This window comes from Podarcis filfolensis, assembly GCF_964270895.1.
Source record: "Podarcis filfolensis genome assembly, chromosome: 17".
NCBI classification, from domain to species: domain Eukaryota; kingdom Metazoa; phylum Chordata; class Lepidosauria; order Squamata; family Lacertidae; genus Podarcis; species Podarcis filfolensis.
The window spans coordinates 9,119,461-9,141,767 of record NC_139621.1 but is presented as its reverse complement, the minus strand read 5'-3'; the positions used below and the strand labels follow the sequence as shown (position 1 = coordinate 9,141,767).

At 46.1% G+C, this 22,307-nt stretch overlaps 1 long non-coding RNA gene across 2 annotated transcripts in view; it reads right to left on the bottom strand.

The window, feature by feature from the left end:
• LOC310753043 overlaps positions 1 to 6,022 on the bottom strand; it is a 34,024-nt gene extending 28,002 nt beyond the window's left edge. For both annotated transcript variants that reach the window (XR_014543104.1, XR_014543105.1), the window contains exon 1: positions 5,939 to 6,022. This is a non-coding gene — a long non-coding RNA (uncharacterized lncRNA). The remainder of the gene's footprint in view (positions 1 to 5,938) is intronic.
• Positions 6,023 to 22,307: the final 16,285 nt, after the last annotated feature.

The following is a 22,307-nucleotide window of genomic DNA, read 5'->3' as shown; positions in this document are numbered from 1 at the left end:
AAGAACAAACAGGTACACAGTCAGCCCCTAGGTTTTCAGCATGGATGTAGATCAGCTGTCCAAACTACCTGTTAGAGGTACGCCTGGCATTTTCACTGTACAGTTTTTGGCGAATGCTGAGGGCTCACTTCTCTACCCTGGCTTTGACATCTGAGATGTATGCCTTCAAGACCCACCCTATTCCTGTGACTGTAATTTGTTTTATCCTTCTTAATACTGAATTTTAAATGGTTGGAAACAGGGCCGTCTTTAGCATATGCACCACTGGGGTGCAAAGATCCGCCCAGCACCCCCAAATTTTGTTTAGCCAACCCCCAAATTTTGTTTAGCCAACCCCCAAATTTTGTTTAGCCAACCCCTTTGGGGGGGCGAACTCAAAGGTGTTGAGGAGGGGGGCAGGGGCTTTTGATCCATTCCTTTTCACTGCCGCTGATCAAGAGGGACCAGTATACAGTAGGTATACATTTGCCCCCCCAAAAATTTGGTGCCCGGGTGTCCCGCATCCCTTGCACCCCTGGGTAAAGATGGCCCTGGCTGTAAACCACCCTCAGTTCTGCTGGTGAAGGGCAGGTAATTTATTGTTAAAATTACTACTACTACTACTGTTACTATTAATTTACTGAGCATATTGTTTAACATTTCATGTATCTATTTTTCACTGCAAACAGCAGCTGTTGGCCTCCCTGTTCAAGACTGGGGCTGCAGCATGTGGGGAGAGAAGGGTTTGACATTTTCCATCGGGGCAGCGATCCTAATGGAGCCCCACCCCCACAGCCGCAAACTGCTATTTGGCATGGGAGCTGACGCTCTGTTTCGGTTTGGCACTGGCTCAAAGAAAGTCCAACGTTTGACAACAAGCGTAAGTTTCACAATGAGTCCTGTAGCGGGGAGAACTTTCACAGACTGTACGTTCGCACCAGCCTAAGACAATTTGATGCCTGAGGCTGTGTACACATTACCATTTTCTCTAGCTCCAGTGCACGCCCGGCACTGGCTTTTGAATCTGTGTGCACACAACACTGCCCACGATGCGTAGCTATCTTGTAGCTTCTTGGGAAATACCTTAAGAAATACCGCATTGCGCATGTGCAGGTGGCGGCTTCATGAATAGGAGCCTGGGGGCGGGGAGACCAAGCAGGTAATGTGCATCAGGTAAAGGCATCTATGTTCCCTTTCTAGTGTGTACAACAATGTGCAACTGCACTGACCTCGTTGTGTTTTAAGCTGCTAATATGTACATAATGCCAGACTGGGAATCCAAATGGTATTCCTGCTAACTCGCCCCGACTTGGTGGAACACTCTGTCACAAGAGACTAGGGTCCTGTGGGACTTGACATCTTTCCGCAGGGCCTGCAAGACAGAGCTGTTCCGCCTGCCCTTTGGTTTGGACTCAGTCTGACCCTTATGTTTTCCCTCCCCTTACGGTTTTGATCCATGGGCTACTTTTAAAATGAGGCTGCATTTTAAATTGCATTTTAACCTGTATTTTAAATTGGTTCCCCCCCCCCAATTATGTTTTTATTGTAATTTTACTGGTGTTAGCTGCCCTGAGCCTGGCTCTGGCCGGGGAGGGCGGGGTATAAATTATTATTATTATTATTATTATTATTATTATTATTATTATTATTAACTAACATAGGGCACAAGCCCTCTGAGAAGCCACCCTGTGCTAGCCTCACCGATTAGCAATTTTCAGGACCAGTTCCAGGTTCAAGCTCCCACTCAGCCTGGCAGTTTCCATTCGTTCCAATGCAGCTTGGCCAGAAGTGGGTGACTCCCCTTATCTCATGGTCAAGGCACTTCTGAATCTAGAATATAAACTGCCCATGTCATCCCGTATTAGGTTAAACCAGTGGTTTTCAACCAGTGTGCTGTGGCACCCTGGGGTGCCTTGAATGATGGTCAGGGACGCCGTGGGCAACACTGGCCTCTGTCCCTCTTTCCTTCCCTCCCTCCTCTGATGCCCTCTTGCATGTGTCTGCCTCCCAAAGGCTTGCACAGCTGTTTGTTGCAGCAGCCCTGGCTACAAGCTGTGAAGGTGAATGGTGCCTCTGGGGCTGGCCAGGGGGCAGCTCAGAGATCAGGGGCAGCAGTAGCGGCTGCCCAGAGGACTCCCAAGGAGAGGGGAGGAGGCCGAGGAAACACTCCACAAGGGAGGGTGTTCAGAGAAGTGTGAGAGGTTGCCAGCTCTGCAGGCAAGAGGTGTCAGAACTGGGCTCCTGAGCCCCACAGGTGCACCACAGGAAGAAGGCAGTTGGTCAAGGGAGCCGTGGAGTCAAAAAGGTTAAAAACATCTGGGTTAAACTATTGTGGGGTGGTACTCAGTAATTCTGAAATGCTATGGGCCGCTTTAAAATGAGGGAGACACACACTGAAATTTGACATTCGTGGGTTTTTGAAGCAGAGGTACTTATGTGACCATGAACAGAAATCAGTTGCTGTTCAGCCATTAGTTTTGTCTGTCTCTAGCACCTGTTTGGACAACTTGTATGGGTGGTAGAGGCAACCAATGGCAAGAACACAGCTGGCAATGTATGCGGTAGGTTATCTCATATGGGTTGCCGCATGGCAATGTGTGTGGAAGATATGGCAGCATTTGTGTTGATGCCACATGGTTCCCTAGATCGTGTTAGAGAAGTCACTGTCTCTGGTTACTGACTTACAAAATGTGGGGGAGTGGAAGTGTCCTACTTCATCGGGTGGTGAACGAAGACAGAATGCAAAGCACTTTACTGTAGAAAAAACACACACCCAATAATCATCGTATTTTTTGTTTGACTTGAAATTATCTCATGGACAAACCAGAGTGGCAAAGTAGGAGTTGTCAAATTGATGTGCGACTCAAATGCTATGGGCGTAGTGCTCAAGAACAGCGATGAGTTAGTAGCTGGAAGAATGGTGATGTAGATTATCATCATCATAAAGGCATCAAACACCAGCTATTACTTCCCCTACTTCTAATATTTTTATATTATTATTATTGTTATTATCAATCATTTTCCTGAAAAAAACATAAGGCAGTGTACAAAATTTAAAACACAAAAATGAAGAATCAATATAGTTACTTTTCAATAGATTTGCTATAATTGATAGCAGCATAAAAGTCTAATAAAATAACAGCAACTCAATCAGGAAATACAAAATCTATAAAAATAGCAGATTTAAAATCACAGTAGCCAACCAAGCCTGCTGAAACAGAAATGTCCTTATAAGATACCTGAAGACCTACAACAGATTACTAGTGAGCGCAGAAAATGACGTCAAGGTACTAAATCAATAAAATATATTTCTGTACCAGAGATATATATAATACTAAAAATGACTTTACAAGGATAAACTTGTTGGCCACACAAGACATACAAAAATAAGCCATAATATTAACATTATGATTGATATTTGTACATCTCACTGGCCAATTAGATTATCCTTGTAAAGTCATTTTTAAACACACACATACACGGTAAAGGAATATATTTTAATTACTGAGTACCTTGACTTCATTTTGAGTACCTCTTCTATGGTCAGGAAATATATCCTCTAGGTTTGTTAGAATTCTAATGAGAACATTTCATAAATTGGTACCCACTACCATGGAGAATACACACACCGATGTGATTTCACATATCTACAAGATTTCCATCCTTGACCTTAATTGCTAGGCAGGTTCATAAGGAAGTAGATAGACAGTCCCTAATGTAAATGAGTCCTGGTCCATTTAGGACTCTTAATACTAACATCAACACTATAAAGTTGATATAAATGAGGTCCAGAAACAAATAGGAAACCAACGAAGGTAGAAGTAATATGTCACCAATGCAAAATGCCACCAAAAATTTCCCTCCTTGATGTAGAGAAACAAGGTTTAGAACAGTGGGGGGTGGGATTTCCTTTAGCCCACTGACTTATAGAGCTCTTGTAGGCAGCGTACATCCTGACTAGCAGCTGGCAAGTTCCTAATAGTTATTTTAAAAAACAAAACAAACCTCAGCACAGCCACATACTCACTGGTTGGATTTAGGTGAGCCAGTACTATTCAACCCAAACCCCACATCTGCAAGACAGGGAATAATAATACTGGCCTACTTTACATGGTTGTTGCAGTGATTATTGAGAGTATGTATGCAGAGCACTCATAACACATAAAATTGCCTGTGCAAATTTTACCTATTTTAGTAGTATTATTGATATTAAAGCTCACCCTTCCTGTACACAATATTCAGCATCTGAGGTCCTGCTCTGTGTGCCCCTGCTGACTGAAGGTGCGTAATAGGAGCAGGGCCTTTTCAGTGGTGATACCAAATTTATGGAATGCCCTCCCCATAGAGTCTAGCTTGGCCCAACACCAAGCACTTTCAGCATCAGGCAAAAGAACCAGTTTTTCAAGAAGTCCTTCAGAAGCGGCTTTAATATTAATATATATATATTTTGCAAGTTTGAGGAAGGAGAATTTTGCATGCAAAAGTTGCCAGGTTCAGTCAGTCGCTGAACACAATTGTCTGACTCAGTATGGCAGATTCCTGTGTTCCTGTGGTGGATTAAGCAGCATTTACTGCTGTTTTGCTGCTGGGATGAGGGTTGTTTCCCTGTTTTATTGATTGCATCTTTTTTTTATTGTTCTGGGACTTTTATTTTCATTCGATTATTCTCTTTTGCTGTTGTTTGTCTTTTAGTTTATCGGTTTGCAGTTTGATATTTACTGTTTAAATAGCTGGTTGTCACACTGACTTCACTTTTTTGAAAAAACAACAACCCTGAACGAGTCAATGAATGGATGGATTTTCTGACCAGGTTTTGAGCCTTGAAGCCCCACAATGCATCTGATGGTGCTGGTGTTAGGAATTCTTCATTTGAACAGCAGAAAGCAGGAGAAAGGAGGACTTGGGGATCATAATGCACCCCATCAGGAAGAGTGAGGCAGACTGCTCCAGGTAGAAAATTTGGGAGTACCACCGGGATAGGGAATTTGGATTTTACGCCACCAGCACCAACACTTTTTGCTGATTGCCTCTGCTATCATCATTTCTACAAAGGGATTGGCATGCTCAACATCACTTGAGATGCAGCCTTTTCACCACATGTACACACTGTTCAGCATGGCAAACATGCACATGGCAGTACATGCAGATTTCCTATATTTCTGTCATATGTGAGGGAGCCCTCACACCACCCAAATACATTTCAGGGTGGACCAGAATGTGTCGGGGATGACCCATTGCGGCTGACACTATTGGGCTTGGAGTCATTGTTCCCAAATTTATAAAAAGAGAAAGACAGAGACAGAGAGAGTTGGGGGAGGGGGTTTATGACTCTCTCTAGCTAGCATGTCACCTAAAAAAAATATTTCTGTTCAATGATTTTCATAGTTAACAAGGGTACCTACAACATCTTTGTTTTCAATTCATAGAGTCCTTTCTACAAGTCAGTTGCATTCAGTGCGAGACACTGCTGTCATAGACCTTGTGAGGTTGTAGGGGAGCAAATTGGGGAGGGGGGAAGAGAAAGAAGGCGGGTAATGATCTTTCATTCTTTCGCTTAGTAGGATGTGACTTTTTTGACAGCCTTCTCACAGAGACCACTTTTTCGTGCTCTCTCTGCATGCTGTGGGTGAGTCCAGCGTTCAAAGCACCAGCCATTTCCCCTCCCCTCCTTCTCAGGGGTATGTCACTGGAGTAAATAAACAGCAGGGCTAGGCTTGAGCATCTCAATCAATCCCTCTCCCAGGCATGACAACGCCCACCTGTGCCCTGCATTGCCTGTGTTGTGCTGACACCAGCAAAGTGGTGCCTTTAACATTATAGAATTGTTTTAATTTTTGTGTGTGACTGCCTTTGGTCATTCAGAAGTGAGACAGAAAGTTGGGAATGAAATATATATCTAAAACAAATAAAACACCCGTCCCAAACCACCCCATCCCCTGGCACTGCCCATTCTACCTACCTAGCTACAGCGTTGGCACAGGTGGTCCCCTCCTGCCCTTGCAAACGTCTGCAGCAGCCAGGAGCCAGACAATTCTGCCTGCAGGAGGACTGCCAACAAGCCAACACCAGTTATAACAGCCCTCCCCTTGTCCCACCCTGCTGCTGCCAGTGCCAGCCCCCTCTCCTCCCTTGACAGGGCAGCACAGTGGAATTCTTCTTCGCTGGACAAAAAAACAACACCCCTTGTAGTGCTCCATAATCCCTATTCCCCCTCCTGGTGCCCCTCTCTTCCCAAAGCTGCTGTTGTTTCTCAGAGGCTGCTGGGGACCAGGGACCACATTCTCTCCCCTCACTTTGCAAACTAGTGTCGTCTCTTAAGTGGCTGTTTGTCCTGAAGCCATCGCATCTGCCACACCAGGGAGGCCGCTCTCTCTTGCTAGTTGCTTTCGCTCTCCCAAGCTGCGCTGGGCTCGCCTTTCCCCCTGCCACAACTGCCCTGGAATCCACAGGTGCCCTTCCACACCACTGAGAGCCAGTGTGGTGTAGTGGTTAGGAGCGATAGACTCATAATCTGGGGAACCGGGTTCGCGTCTCCGCTCCTCTACATGCAGCTGCTGGGTGACCCTGGGCTAGTCACACTTCTCTGAAGTCTCTCAGCCCCACTCACCTCGCAGAGTGTTTGTTGTGGGGGAGGAAGGGAAAGGAGAATGTTAGCTGCTTTGAGACTCCTTCGGGTAGTGATAAAGCGGGATATCAAGTCCAAACTCCTCCTCCTCTTCTTCTTCTTCTTCTTCTTCTTCTTCTTCTTCTTCTTCTTCTTCTTCTTCTTCCCTTGTTCTTTAAACCAGGACAGATTTCCGGGCTCGTCAGTAAAGCACTTGTTTTGCACTCCCAAGGAGGGCCCTAGGCTCAACACCCCACCGCACCCACCTGTGCCTGCAGTTTAAAAGGGATGTCAGAAACTATGGCAGTCTAGAACATAGCCTTCCATGCCTGAGGCCTTGGAGAGCCACTGCTTGCCAAGGCTGACACAACAGGTGGACCCGTGGTATAAGGTAGGACCATACTTCCATCAATAGTCATCAAGGAAAGGCAAATGGCACCTCCAAAACAGATGGTGCAACTTTTTACTGGTTTACTTGGTTTTTTGGTTTTGTTTTTTTGTAAATGCTGCCCTTACTTACCTGAACAACCTTGCAGGGCTCTAAGGAAGGGCCTGTGCCTCTTGCCTCTTAGCTTACACTGGTATCTGAAGAAGTGTGCATGCACACGAAAGCTCATACCAATAACAAACTTAGTTGGTCTCTAAGGTGCTACTGGAAGGAATTTTTTTTTTGTTTGTTTGTTTCGACTGGATGAAGAGTTGTGGTTGCTCAGTCCCAACATTTGAAACACAGCAGACCCCCTTCCACTTGAGGCAAGCTGATGGCTCCTTGCTAGGGTGGCTATATTTCAAAAGGTAAAAACCAGGACACCCCGGTTGAGCTTTTTTAATTTATTTATTTTTTACGATAATGCGATTTTTCACCCGCCTTTCAGGAATTCCCCCCAGACATCACTTCCACCTTTGAAATCCCAGATGTATGGCAGTCCTTTCCTTGACTCAAGCAACAAGTTCTGAGTCCTATTGCAGGGCAGCAAACCATCAGTTACTTACTTTATTTCCTTATTTGTTCTGTTATCAAGAGTGTCATTTGGAGAGAGGGCCACATTGCATGTGATGCGACGGATCCACGATCAGATCCTCTGGTGCCATTATTCTTATTCTTATTCTTATTCTTATTCTTATTCTTATTCTTTCTTATTCTTATTCTTATTCTTATTCTTATTCTTATTCTTATTTGTTTGTTTAAAAAGAGCTGTCAAGAGGCAATTGGCTCAAAGAAGCTGTACTGGCCTGGGTACATTTGCCCCCTCCTCTCCGTCCCACTTTCCGGATCAATTTGGGCCTTCCTCCAAGCAGACAATAACCACTTTGGGAAGGTGGGGGGGAGCACAATGGGGGCACCTGTCTTTTCCCTCAGTGGGGCTAATATCTGCTGGTGAAGACCATCAAAGGAGCCGACTCCTAGGAGCCGAGCTCCCTTTGCCCTCCCCCCAATAAAATGTTTGAGGCGACAGGGGGCCCCCCTAAATTGATGAACGTTGCCATTCATATGCTGTGGGCATATGCGCATATGGGCCATGTCATGTGGTGGATCATGCTGGGTGGGGCTTATCTGCCACCCCAATAATTTATTCAAGTTGGCACCCCTGAAGACCATTAAGCAGGTAAATGGTGCTTTGAGAAGGAGGTGGAATCAGCAGAAGGAGGAGTGGAAAAAACACCAGAGCCAAAAGTGGGCTGGCACCCCTTCTCCCTCCCTTCCTCCCTCTGTCACCCCTCCCTGCTTCCCCCCCACCTTCTTGCTACCTGCATGAAATTAGGCTGAGCCTAAAGTCTCAGGCTGCTCACCTCTGGGTTAGGCACAGCTGCTGCCCTGGGCCAATTCATCCCACCACCACAGCTACTTTTGAATTTCTCTGAACAGGGACCTCCTATGACAGGCTTCCTCAACCTCGGCCCTCCAGATGTCTTGAGACTACAATTCCCATCATCCCTGACCACTGCTCCTGCTAGCTAGGGATCATGGGAGTTGTAGGCCAAGAACATCTGGAGGGCCGAGGTTGAGGAAGCCTGTCCTATGACATCTGCAGGGCAAATTGCCTTGGTTGTTGTACCTTCTCTGCCCCAAACACAATGCACAAATCACGCAGCCTCCACAGCAACTGCCCCACTGCCGCCACTGCCACCGCCACACGCACATGAGGCTGCAAATCCGTTCTAGGGAGGACCCCTTTATCAGCTGTGTTATGCCCACCACCAGCAAGAGACTTGTTTTCTGTCTCCGAGCCCAGCAAGGGAACCCAAGGGGAAATAGCCACCCCTCCTCCTGCCCCGCCTTTGCCCCATGCCTGGTGAAGGGGGGTTGTCTTCCAATGCTGGGCGAAGTAATTTCGCTTCCTTAACCTCATTGAACAAAAGGTTCTTGAGGAAAGGAAGCTATTTTGGTCTCTCTGAGGTTTATTTATAGGCCCTTTCAATGCCTGAAAGGGAAAGTGATTCATCCCCCAACACAGTGTATTTGCTAAGCTGCTCCCCTCCCCCCACTTCCACCAAATCCCTCCTGATCTGGCCTTTACGCTCGGTGGATAATAACATGGTTTCTAACCTCAGTGCTGTGTGATCATCACAGCACCTTTTTGTCTCATTATCAGGGAGTGGGTCCCATTGGAGACTTAGTCCCCCTGCCAACTGCCAGCTTGTTAAAACATTACATGGCCCTACCCTCCTCACAGTGACATCCATTGAGGCAGATGTGGGAGATGGAGGGAATAACACTGACACCCAGTCGGCTGGTGCCCTGAGGCAGATAATTTGAGGGGGGCTAAGTCGACTCCAGCATGAGGCAAGCTGAGGAAGATGCTTCAAGAGGCAGATAGACTTTGCAGAATACAAAAGGATAGGTCCCTTCCATCAAGTTTTAAAAAAGGGTAAAGGACCCCTGACAGTTAATTCCAGTCGCAAACAATTCTGGGGTTGCAGCACTCATCTCGCTTTACTGGCCGAGGAAGCCGACGTTTGTCCGCAGACAGTTTTTCCACGTCATGTGGCCAGCATGACTAAGCTGCTTCTGGCGAACCAGAGCAGTGCACGGAAACACCGTTTACTTTCCCGCTGGAGCGGTACCTATTTATCTGCTTGCACTGGTGTGCTTTTGAACTGCTAGGTTGGCAGGAGCAGGGACCGAGCAACGGGAGCTCACCTCATCACGGGGATTCAAACCGCTGATCTTCCGATCAGCAAGCCCAAGGTTCAGTGGTTTACACCACAAAGCCACCTGCGTCCCCTTCCATCAAGTAACTTCCATCTACAATTCAGTGTGAGAAAGTCACAGAAACAGGGGGTGGAGCGCAGAGAGTGAATGGAGCCTGTGGCCAACTCGCTGCCCTGCCAACCCCCTGCCGCCAAGCAGGGCCACGCCATGCTGTGCCCCTGCCTGCCGGCAACCCTTGGTGAGCACAACAGGCATTCACCTGAAGGGCACATTCACGCGGCCTTCCAGCCCTGAGCTACATTGCGATGTTGCAAGGCTGCATGAGGAGGATGCAACAGACATGGGCCCTGAACAGGAAGGGTGCATGTCTGTTGTGTCCTCCTTACTCAGCCCTGCATGGGGCTGGCAGGGTGACAAAGAGTAAAATGTGCCCCCCCATGCACCCAGGGCCACCCCCCCCCCTCTGGCTCTCCCCACACAATGCCACTGACAGAAGCAGAGGAGGAAGCTGCTGGCAAGAGTAAACAGGGAAGGAATGTGGAATGCAAACCATCAGGAAGTTCTCCTGCAGAAGGAGGCGCTGTGCGAGAGCATGGCAGAGCACTTTGCAGCTGGTGCCAGAACTCAGCATAAACCCTCATTCTCTTAGGATGGCAATGGCGTCCACCTAAGAAGGGCTGGAACTGATTTCTAGTGAAAAGAGCCCTGGTTGCACCCCCATTTTAAGAAGCGGGAAAGGTGTCATTTGTTTTTTCCATTTGAAGGCCAGCTGTTCCAGCACTTGCCATTTCTGTTCCCCCTTCACACAAGAGTTGCTCCCAGGGCTGTTGCATGGATTTTCTCACACTGAGAACAGCTCTTTGGATATCTTCATGGGGTGTGGAAGGGGGTGGAGCAGGGGTGCTAAAATATGAGTAAAATTGAATCATGTTCAGTTTGTCCCTGACTTTTCTGTTTGACAACATGCAACTATGGAGGCTCAGACTGTGAGATATTCTGCAGCAGATCTGTGCAATTTTTCTTTGCATTTTTTTGTTTTGTTTTTGTTTTGACAGGCTAATGCTGCATCAGCAGAAGTATAGTGTCCAGATCAAGGGAAGTAATAGTACCACTATGTTCTGCCACATCTCAAGTACCACAATTTAAGAAGGATGTTGACTAGCTGGAAGGTGTGCAGAGGAGGCCGACCGAGGGCTTCTAGCTTTAGCTTTCCTATGGATTCAGCTTCCTTGATGGATGGTGGCTGCCCCCAAGTTCTGCTCCATGGCTGAGGTTATGGAGTCATGGAAGTCCCTCCTGCTTCAGGTGCCTGGTGGTGACAGATCCAACATCCAAAAAACCAAAGTGCTGCACCGACAAGTACAAAATAACCCCTCTGCAGCGCCACAAATCCAACTCAGTGGTGTAACATTGGAAAATGACAATCACTTCTCCTACCTAGGCAGTTATCTTTCCACAAGGGTCAACATTGATGCCAAAATCCAGCATCGCCTGAGCTCTGCGAGTGTGGCTTTCTCCTGAATGAAGTGCAGAGTGTTTGAGGACCGGGACATTTGCAGGGAAACCAAAATGCTTGTTTACAAAGCTATTGTACTACTAACCATACTGTATGCTTGTGAAACATGGACCACTTACAAACGCCATCTCCAACTTCTCGAAAGATTCCATCAACGGTGTCTCCGAAAAATCTTACACATCACTTAGGAAGACAGGCGAACTAATACCAGTGTACTGGATGAAGCAAAGATCACCAATGTTGAAGCAACGATTCTTCAACATCAACTTCGTTGGACTGGTCATGTTGTGCAGATGCCTGATTGTGCAACTACTCTATTCTGAACTTAAAAATGGAAAGCGTAATGCTGGTGGTCAACAAAAGAGGTTTAAAGACTGTCTCAAGGCAAATCTTTAAAAATGTAGTATAAACACTGACAACTGGGAAACACTGGCCTGCGAGTGCTCCAGTTGGAGAACAGCCTTTACCAAAGGTGTCATGGACTTTGAAGACACTCGAACTCAGAACACAAGGGAGAAAAGTGCTAAGAGGAAGGCATGCTTGGCAAATCCACACCGTGATCAACTCCCACCCAGGAACCAATGTCCCCACTGTGGAAGGATGTGTGGGTCCAGAATTGGCCTCCACACTCACTTACGGACTCATTGTTAAAACTGTGTTTATGGAAGACAATCTTACTCGGCTACGAGTGATCGCTAAAGAAGAAAGAGGTGACAGATCCCAACACAACTTGGTGAGACCCCTCAAAATGGTGAGACCCTCCTTCCACTGATGGGGAGACCTGCTGAGAAGTGGGACCCACAAGGATCCCCAGTGAGATCTTCTCAGTTTCTGGCACTGGAAATCCTGCTTCACTTTCGGGCAGATGCCTGACTGCACCTGGTAGCTCTGAGACAAAGGCAGGAATGGTTTTCTCTTTAGGAGAACCCCATTCATGATTCTCCTGCCTTAGCTTAGGCAGGGCCAGCGCCAGACCGGGGAGCCTTGGCATGGTGCCACTGATTGTCCTCCACCTCACTAAGTATAGCTCCTTTCTCTAACTATAGGCCAAGGCATTGCAATAGGAGCTGGCTGGAAGCCAGACGTGAGAGCTGAGCTTTGCTCTTGTTCAAAAGCAGCGTTGCTGCCAGCCCGCTACTGAAATGGCCATCAAGGGGAGACCAGTGAGTGGCGGCATGGCCAGATCAGGCTTATAAGAGGCTCTTCTCTCTGCTGGCACTGGGCTTGTGTGGCTGCCATTCATGGAATTCCTCTGCCCACATGAGGTGGTGATGGCCAATGAATTGATCATTGCCACTGAATATCATTCCTGTCCTTTGGATTCGCATGAGAGCCATTAGAGTCTAAGGCAGTGGTTCTCAACCTGTGGGTCCCCAGATGCTGTTGGACTACAACTCCCATCATCCGTAAGCCAAAGCTGGCTAAGAATGATGGGAGTTGTAGTCCAACAACATCTAGGGACCCACAGGTTGAGAACCACTGGTCTAAGGCTTAGACCAATGTTTCCCAACCTTGGGTCTCCAGCTGTTTTTGGAATACAACTCCCATCATCCCTAGCTAGCAAGGCCAGTGTCAGGAATGATGGGAATTGCAGTCCGAAATCAGCTGGAGACCCAAGGTTGGGAAACACTGGCTTAGACAATGAGTGGCGCCATACCTCTCTGCTGGAGCCTATACCTTGCATGCAGAAAGATCCAAGTTCAGTCCTTGGCTTCTCCTCTTGGGATGATCTGGGTAGTAGCAGGTGATAGGAGAGACCCTTCTCTGCCTGAAAACCTGGAGAGCTCCTCCCAGCCAGAGAATATGATATTGGATTAAAATAGATAACTAAGGCCGTTTCCTATGTTCCTGCAGCAGTCTCCACTGAAATGAGTGAGGCAGATGAACAAACCAGTCAATTTAGTCATCTGTTGGGCATTTTGCAGTGTTGACAACTTTTCTGACGTGGCCAAGATAGTTTTAATAAACGCAGAGATGCATTTTGAAGCAAAAAAAAGGTTTGCCGTGAAATCTCAAAAGCCTTGTTTTCCATCAGGAGGATGGGTGTTCTTTCCTTCCAGCTCAAATGCGTGCAAATATGATTGGAGAGCGGATCCAACATAGGCTCAGAACAAGAGGGAAGCAAATGGGTCCGTTGGCTCTTTGCAGAGTGTCGCATGACTGTCGGACGGTCTCACACTGCTCGATTTGCCGACACTTGGGACTGGCCGCTCAGTCCTTTTGTGGAAGAATCAGTAGAGGGCAGCACAGGTACAGCAGTGGTGCTGGCCTGGTGCCTTGAGATGCAGTCAGCACAGCTGCAGGGAGCTTGGCCCTGGAGGTGGGACACGGCAGGGCTGAGGAAAGGAGATGGCAGGCGTGGCCTGCAGCTGCTCTAGGGCTTGCCAGAAAAGAGCTGGCTAGCCCAGCCCAGGCCCAGATCTTCTGAATTGCTTTCCAGTCATCTGGTGGTTGGTTGGTGGGCATTCCTGAAAGCAGCAAGAGGCGCTCCCTTTGCCCCCTTCACCCCAGAGCGGCAGAGCCATGCAAGGTGTTCGTTGCATGTCAAGATCCAGGAGACGTTTCGGCATGAACTCTCTTTCTCTTAATTCATTGGAACTTCCTCCGTCACCAGAGTTAGGAGCAGGGTAGTGGGTGCAGGGAAGAGGAGAATCTAAGCGTTTCCTCCATCTGTAAGCTACCCGAGACTGTAAAAAATGCAGCCAGAATGTCCCAACTGTTAAGCTTCCACAGGCGCATCTCTTCCACTTGCTCCCAGCCATGCCCCAGCTCCAGCTAATCACTTTGCGATCGGGGAATTTATTTTTAAAATGGATTTAACCATTATCCTGAGATTGTCATGGGGTTTGAAATATACTCGGAGTCGAGAGTGGATTTCATGCTCTTTATTCAGCTCATAGTGGTGAGGAAGAATGAAAGTTCCCCCAAAATATCTGCTTTATATACATTATTTACACAATGGGCTGCACGTGATTGGCTAATTCCGGGATTCTCCTGTAGGCCAATCAGGTTGTGGATTCACTTCCACCTGGAGCTGGATTGGGTGGCTCCTGCAGACCAATCATACTGCTGCATTATTCTAGGACCAATCAGACTGCTGCATTCTGAATCCTATTGTTCTAGGACCAATCAGACTGCTGCATTTTGGATCCTATTCAACTCAGTACATAACACCGTTGTATATGTTGCGACCTGACTTGTGCTGCAGCTGTAAGAATGCAAGAGCCTCGGAAGAGCCTGTTGGATCGGGTGGGCAGGGGCCCATCTAGTCCTGCATACAGATTTCACAGTGGCCATCCAGATGCCTCTGGAACGCCCTGCAACTGTTATTCAGAGATATATTGCCTCCAACACTGGAGGTTGTACACAGGGATCGTGGCTAGAGGCCACTGATAGCCTTATCCTCCACACACACACACACCCCAGGTTGGTGGCCCAGTATACCCGAAGGAGCGTTTCCACCCCCATTGTTCAGCCCGGACACTGAGGTCCAGCTCTGAGGGCCTTCTGTGGAACACCCTCCCATCAGATGTCAAGTAAATAAACAACTACCTGATTTTTAGAATACATCTGAAGGCAGCCCTGTTTAGGGAAGTTTTTAATGTTTGATGTTTTATCGTGTTTTTAATATTCTGTTGGGAGCTGGGGAAACCCAGCTAGATGGGTGGAGTATAAATAATTTTTTATCATCATCATCATCATCATCATCATCATTACTACAGCTTGTGGTAATGAACTCCATGCTGCACTGTTTGAAGAAGTGTTTGCATTTGTCCGCCTTGAATATTCCAATGTTAAGTTCATTGGGTGGCCCCAGATTCCATGCAAGGATAGTAAGGCACAATGAAGATCCAGAAAAGTGAATAAAAGCCATGTTTCCTCCAAGAATGGAATCCATCCCTTTCTATTTCCTGCCCCATTGAACTGTGTGTCCAGGAAGTCCTGGGCCAGCTGGAGTGACAGTGCGAGCAGCCCTTGGATTCAGGTGAATCCGGGAAGAATAATAGCCATCCATGGTGCATCCCCACTTCTTGTTCTGACTTATTAGGAGGAGATAAGGTCAGTTGTAGCTGGGGCAACTTTGAGCAGCTGTGTCCACATGTGTAGAGGCAAGGGTACCCGGGTAACCTAAAAAAGAGCTATAGTCAGTTGCACATGGGGGACATCTTGGCAAGGATTTAATGTGAGGGGGATGTGGGTACAGCTAGGCACGTAAGGGTTGTAGGGGAGGGTGTAATTCTTGGACATTTGAGTACAACTCAGCATGCAAAAGAAGGGTTTGAATGGAGTTCAGACAGAGTTAGGAACCTCCAGATCCCAAGCTATCCCTGTACTTTTATCTCTAGGCTGACTTCTCTCTCTCTCTTTGTTCTTTAGACTGATACATCTTAGGTTACATTCTGTTTGCAATTTCTTCCTCCTCCTCATTGTCTCTTGGACCTCAAGATGAGAAGTCACCTTTCAGCTATCCTCTGAGAGAGTAAAGGATTGAGCATGGCTGCCATGTCCTTCTCGTTAGACTAGAACTATAAACCTTTTCTGTCCAAGTTATATATTTCCTACAGTAAACAACTTTATTATTTTCTTACCTACAAGCATCTCTGTGTGTAATTGCAACAGGTAAAGTCTGCTCTCTAACCAAAGTTCACAAGCCAGGCACTGCTTACTGTGCATACTAATGGACTTCAGTAGGTAATTGGCCCAGATAGCCCAATAGTGACAACGTGATAATTAAAGATGCAAAGCACCCCTTAATTGCTGGAGTGCTAGATGAATGTGGCATATCCAGGCTCTGATGCCTAAAACCCAAGTCAGTCAAAATTTTATATTTAGAACTTCTAACCAAGCCCAACCAGACTCCACAAGCGACCAAAACAGTTGCTTCAATTGGCTATATTTTAAAGGGTATGAACAAACAATGTGCAGTTTGAGAGGTGTGTCCCAAACAGGATTCTGTTTGCATTTAAGAGGATGCTTGCATGTGGATTGTTGGATAATGTGCAGTTTGTGGAGCTGTAGAGTAGACTTACGATATACGATATCTTTATTGTCATTGTCCCATGCAGAACAATGAAATTGAAAAACTACATAAAACATTCAAAAACCACTAAAAACTCTGAAACCCCTATTTTAAAATACACTATACTATAGAGACCCCTTATGCTGCGTTTAGAACCAGAATTGCATTTGTGTAGAAACTGTTTCTCAGGCGGCTAGTCCTGGCCTTTATAACCCTATACCTTCTTCCAGAAGGCAGAAGCTGAAAGAGATCATTTCCGGGGTGCGTACTATCCTGCGCTATCTCTGCCGCTTTCTTATGGCACCTGGCAGCATAGATTTGATCTAAGGTGGGAATTATTCTTCAGAGTCATATCCAAGCAGTCTGAAGCGTTACAAAGGATCATGGGACTACATTTGTGCAACCATGCTTGAGAGTGCTGCGGCACTGGATTTCTCAGCCGCTAAACAATTTTTAAGGAACCCTATAAACGTTGCAACATGGCACACGCATTGACGCAATGGGTTGAGCTGCTATTGCCTGCTGATTTTATAGCCATTATCCAAGGATAGTTGTGCAACTGCGTTCCACTGTGCAATGACAATTAGAATTACATGGCTCGAGGAAGAACACATTTCCCCAGAAACTTTCTAAAACTTAGTCATTTCATGCCATGAAGATCCAACCATCTGCTCTCGAGGATGAACTTCTGTTATGGGAAGCCTGAATTTTTAAAGCACTCAAACTGCAATATTTTGTCACTGGGATGAATACTATTGCCCCCGCCCCCAATCTCAGCCTCGAGGATTCCCCACAGCAAATGAGTAACAAACTGCTCATTTATTACACTATAAATGGATCATCTGACAAAGTAAAGAGGGGGTATTGGGCTGGGACAGGACTCTGCAGGCTGCTACCTGTCAGGGGTGTGAGAGTTGTGGAGTGGGGTGGAGTTATGGGGAGCCATAGGCTGAAATCATTCAGAAGCTATGCATGGCTCTCTCTGCATCCTGCACTCCCTTGTCTGCAGAAGGTTAATCTTCTGCATTTTCTGAGTAAATAAGGCTGTTGGTGGTCCAGCACTGAAATCAGTACAGTGGTACCTTGGGTTACAGACACTTCAGATTGCAGACGCTTCAGGTTACAGACTCCGCTAACCCAGAAATAGTACCTCGGGTTAAGAACTTTGCTTCAGGATGAGAACAGAAATCATGCAGTGGTGGCACAGTGGCAGCGGGAGGCCCCATTAGCTAAAGTGGTGCTTCAGGTTAAGAACAGTTTCAGGTTAAGAACGGACCTCCGGAACAAATTAAGTTCTTATCCCGAGGTACCACTGTACCTGCAAAACAACATGTCCATGTTCTTTGGGGTTTTGTGGACAAACAGCTGCCTGAAGCTTCTCTTTGTTGAATCCTGGAAGCCAAGACCCAATTTGGGGCAAGTACTCTGGCGCTGTGGGTTAAACCACAGAGCCTAGGACTTGCTGATCAGAAGGTCGGCGGTTCGAATCCCTGTGATGGGGTGAGCTCCCGTTGCTCGGTCCCTGCTCCTGCCAACCTAGCAGTTCAAAAGTATGTCAAAGTGCAAGTAGATAAATAGGGACCGCTCTGGCGGGAAGGTAAATGGCGTTTCTGTGTGCTGCTCTGCTTCACCAGAAGCGGCTTAGTCATGCTGGCCACATGACCCGGAAAAACTGTCTGCGGACAAACGCCAGCTCCCTCGGCCTATAGAGCGAGATGAGAGCGCAACCCCAGAGTCGGTCATGACTGGACCTAATGGTCAGGGGTCCTTTACCTTTACTCTTCAACAAGAGCCTCAATACACCCTTCTGCCCAGTCCAAATGGATCAGAAATTGTTTCCTGTTGGATAGTGCAAAGGGGAGGAAACCATCTGCAGGCTGCAGGCTGACAACTTTGGAAACAGGCCACCTTGACCGTGCCTTCTCCAGTGCCTCCATTGTGAAAGAAATAAAGGGCATATATTTTTTAAATTGCATTCATTCAAATAATATACTGCAAGATGTGCTGCAATCAGTGACATCAAGATGCTTCCGACTGCTGGCTTGAAAGCACAAGCATCAGTTCTACTCTTTGTTATTTATTTAGGCATCTAAGAACCTTGCATCTAAGCTAATTGGCAGCTTAGGTTTAGCAACGTTCATTTAAATTAACTGATAAAGGACATAGTTATGAAGACTGATGCTTTGATCTAGCTCATGAATCAAAAATTGTCTCAACGGCCAATAACAATGTTTGGGAAACCTCAGTGATGGTGGATCTGGTGCAGAACATCTGCAAAGCTGAGAAGCAACCTGACGAGGTCACACTGGATCCAGGTTTAAATCCCTGCTCTGTCATGAAGCTTCTTGGTTAACCTGTCGGGTCAGTTAGGTTCCAACAGTTGTTGTGAGGATAAAATGGGAGCTTCCTGGAGGAAGAATGGATAGGCAACTCATGTGATAAAACTAGAGATCAGATTGCCACTCTTCTTGTTGGCGTGAGAAGTGAAGGTAAGCTTCAACTTAACAAGGAGATATAGGCCAGATAATATTGTTATGAGTTGCGGGGGAGGAAGTAGTCTACATATGAGGTCATTCTAACCCCTAGATCCAGTAAGTTTTGATGCTGTGAATCCCTCCCTCATAGGCTCCAGTTGTGTAGATATGTGTAAATAAACGATGTATCAGAAACACCACAGTCTCTGCTGCGCCTCATTCCCAAAAGGAAACGCAAACCCCTGGAATCTCATACCACTTGGAGTGGCATGCAACAATATTAATATATTTATAGTAATGAATTGGGGCCTCTCTTTTTTTAATCAGGAGAGGAGTAGAACACTCACTTGCTCTCTCGTGCTGTGGCTGAGGATTGCAGCAGTCTCTAGGGCATGTGGCTTGCAGTAACACATTGGTTGCCACAGCAGAGTAACATGGAAGCCCTGGAAATTGGCCCAGGACTCTTTCCTCAAGAGTTTATCTGATGCCAAGGAGGCAGAGGAGAGCCATTAACAGTAAATGACTGTTCTTGATGAAAGCGGAGCCCTCGCACGGTGTGTTCTTTCTCGGGGCCGCAGGCCTCTTCCCCCACAGTCCTCCTGTATAATCCACAAAACAGGGACTTGGCAAGCGTTTGCTACTTGCAAAGGTTACATGATTTATTGAGTCATCCCCATACCTTTTTCCTGAGCCACCAGAAATCTCCCTGCAGCTGCTTTTCTGCACACCCGGCTCTGCCTCATTCTCTGGAAGCAACCCGGCATCCCTCTATGACGACGGCAACTGTGCTGAGGACCAGCAAAACCATCTTTTGGTTTCTGGGAAATGGTGTGTGAATGGTTTTTACAACACAAAGTGCGAAGCAGGCCTGTGTGGAATTCATTGCTACGTTGTGCAAGTTCAGAAACTGGCATTGAGCGCAGAGAGTGCTATTGTGAGAACCTCAGCAATTTTGTTTCTAGCCCTTTTGAAAGTGGAGGTGGACTGGAAGTGACATGGGTCATGCCTGATGACTTCTCAGCTCCCAGAGAGTGGTGAGCTGATCAGAGAGTGTAGGGCTACAATCAGTGTCAGATTTACGTATAAGCTAAACAAGCTATAGCTTAGGGCCCCACTCTCTTGGGTCCCCCCAAAAAATGTAAAGGAAAAAAAAACCTGGATGTACATTTCCAAAATATAAGATAAAAACCAAATAAAATAAAACCTGCATACAGTTAGAGCTTAATAATTATTTCACTATTAATATACTTCTTCTTAATTGTATTTCACTATTAAAATACTTCTTCTTAATTGTATTTCAGTTCAACAATTACTTTGATAAAATACATATTTATTATGTGCAAATGGCTTTAGATATCTATTAGGTCCATCAATGACCATATAGCATATATTCAACACAAAAAACAGCAACAATTTGTTGTTGACAAAGGAGAGCTGGACATATAAAGGGCCCCATTACCTTCAGTAGCTTAGGGCCTCATCAGACCTTAATCCGGCCCTAGTTTCAATACCGTAACATTACTCTTTGCCCTTTACCAACACTAGAAGAAGCAGAAAAAAATGTGGAAAATAAGCAGAAGTACACACATTTGCTGTTTTATATAACACAGCATTCTGTTTTTCTTGGTGCAGAATTTGTTTTACCTTGGCATGAAGTTACAATGGTTTCATTATAGTTCCATGGCATTTACAGTATTAACTTTTGTGTGTGGACAAAGTACCTTACAGTTTTATCTTCACAACAGCTCCGTGAAGTAAGCCAACAATGATTGATTGATTGATTGATTGATTGATTGATTTCGCCATACTTGATGATGATCAGCAGCTGCTTTTGTTCACGATGTGTGAGGTGGCCTGAACATTTTTCAGTTGCATTATTTCCATGAAGGCTCATTTGCACAAGCAACTTGCCACTTGATATTGCAGTCATCAGTGAGAAGCATGCATCTCTGTATATCAGCCAAAGGTTTAGTGTGAATTGGAAGCTTACATGTGGGGAGAGGCCTGGCTGTAGCCATTTCCATGACTGCAAAGAGCAAAATAATTGCAGTTTGTGCAAACCAGTCCCATTTCTGCTGCAGATGTTAGATTCCACGTTCACATTTACATAGTGAATCTGTAGCTAAATGAAATTTCCTCTGCTCTGGCTGTACCTTTTTTTTTGCCATATTGATTTTAGATTATGAGAGATACAAATAGCTACAGTGCAAAATTGAAATGTATGGCCCCAACAAAAGCCAAAAGTCATGACTGGAATAGAGATTTCAGCATCTTCTTTTTGGACCAGAAAAACATTTCCAAGCAACTCTTTGATGTCCTAATGTTTTTGTGATTAAGGCACTGCTTTTCTCCATTTCAGGAATTCTCCAGAACTGTAAATCATGAGATTCCTGGTGAAATAATAGTTAACTTTTGAAATATTTAATAACTTCTAGTCTTTGTGGTTGCTCAATAACAACCGTCTCCCAATGTGCTAAAGGAAACTCACTCTCTCATTTAAATAGGTTATTTCTTAAGTCTTACCATATTGCAGATTTAGGGGCATAACTTGCATCATTTAGACATTAAAGCATGATCTTATGACTTGCCATTCTAACAAATAAGTGCTTGGAAGCAGGATGTCTCTCTGAGCAAATATTACAGGGCAAATGTTTAAGATCAAGTGCCCAAATATTTGTGGAAACAAATAAATGGGCCACATTCTTATGCCTCGTGCATATTCTTCATGACCAGAGTTTGCTCTGTTTCGCCTTCTCTCTTCTAAAAGTACCCTTACCTCATTTTCTATTTTACAGATATCAGGAGCAAAACAGATCCTCATGACTGAGGCTGAAATCAATTGCCCACCAGAGGTAGTGGTATCACCGAATCACATCCCTAAAACGCCACCTAAGCCCAACCCACCTACCCCAGGTGCCCTCCTCCACTGATCATTCACTGAGACAATGCAGTCCATTCCAGAGCATTGTGAGTGGAGAGCAATTCACTTCTCAGCGCTTGAGTTGTCCTCTTGAAGTAAGCCCAGTCACACACACTACAAGGGAGACTGGAAGAGGACTTGGGGTCACAAGATAATATGGCTTGAAAGAAATTTTCTTCCCAGTCCCAGATACGGTGTACAGTTGAGACATGGATATGAAGGAATGCCACAAACCAAGTCATCAAAGGGAAAGTTAATCAAGCCCACTCTGAGCTCAGCAAATGTCTTTCTTGTGGCATTTATTGAGATGTACCCCTTGCTCCCTGGAAGTGGGACAAAGCCCAGAATATGAGGGCAGAGGGGAGAACTCCTTCCTGTCCCTGCTGAGTGAGTTCACCCAGCCTTCCAAACCTGGTGTCTTCCAGATGTTGTTGGACTCCAATTCTCATCACCCCAGCCATCCTGGCCAATGATCAGAGCTGATGGGAGTTGCAAGATATCAGGTTGGTGAAAGCTGTGCAACACAATTGAAACCCAGTGAGACCCCTCTTCCTGGAACAGGTCAGACACAGCCCTGGAAAGGCTGTTTCTGTCTGATTGCTGATCAGGCTACTAACGGAAGTGGGGTCTCTGAAGACTC